The sequence below is a fragment of the Neophocaena asiaeorientalis genome, unplaced genomic scaffold (genome assembly GCF_003031525.2).
Source record: "Neophocaena asiaeorientalis asiaeorientalis breed wild unplaced genomic scaffold, Neophocaena_asiaeorientalis_V1.1 scaffold91, whole genome shotgun sequence".
Classification (NCBI taxonomy): Eukaryota; Metazoa; Chordata; class Mammalia; order Artiodactyla; family Phocoenidae; genus Neophocaena; species Neophocaena asiaeorientalis.
In genome coordinates, this window is record NW_020173198.1 from 649,653 (window position 1) to 650,779 (window position 1,127).

Below are 1,127 nucleotides of genomic sequence, written 5' to 3' on the forward strand. Positions count from 1 at the left end.
CATAAATGTACTTTGAAAAGTTTAACTTCCATGGTGAAATAAATTCATTTCATTACTTTCTTGGTTTTTAGTGTTTTAAGTTTTAAAAAAATTTAAATCATTCCAGCTTTCACTTAAGGCCTATATCATCTAGTCCTTCACAGGGAAAAAAAAAAAAGGCAAGTCTTGAGCTGGGAGATATGTTAGAAGGAAGGTGAGAAAGCAAGGGGACTGCATTCTTACTTAGCCTCATGGCTTCTTCAGCCGTGCCTGAGAAGACCGAGAGAAAAACAGAAAGCCAAGAAACAGAAGCAGCCTCCTAGTTGCAGCTATTCATGGCTTGTGACAGTTTATATTTACGATGCTTTGTAATGTCAAAAAGTGATTTCTGTCAAACAAGGCAGTAATCATAAAAATCAAATTAAAACACCTTAAATTCTTTTTGGAAAAAGGTGGTATATAAATATATTTCAATAAATAAAATGAATTAATAAGCCAATTAGTAACACTTCCTTAGTTGTTTATATAAGCCAGTAAGGCTCTTCCCTGGTTCTTAGCCTCAGTGTGGCACCACCACTCATCCTCTGTTACGGTACCCTACTTCCGTCTTCCACAGTGGTGCAGGGAGGTGTAGGGATTCTTATAAAGCCCCTGTCATTATAAAATAAAACCTCTTCTCTATTCAAATCTGCAATAATAACAGAAATGACAATTTTAGTTAAAAAATCTATGTTTGCTACAGGGAACTTTAAAACTAGAATAACAGGATAGAAAAGTAGACTTCTCTTAATCACTTTTCAAAGTTCATCAATATGACCCTCAGTCTCCTCCAAGACTCTTCTTAAAGATCCTAGGACCTGTTTGATGAAAATAATGCAAGGATTTCTAAAAAATAACATAATACTGCCATATCCTCTCACATGGCTTCTCAAAAAATGGTCAGAAGACTTAGGTGGTACACCAATGGATAATTTCAAAGTTATATATTTATTTTGATGGAAATTAGAATATAATTAGCATACAGAACTCACAATTTCCATAAATAATATTTCCTAGGACAAGGCTAAAAACTCTGAGTCCCTTTAAAGGAAAATATTAAGTAAACACTGAATATGGTAAAATCTGTAAAGGATGCGTACAAATGACTG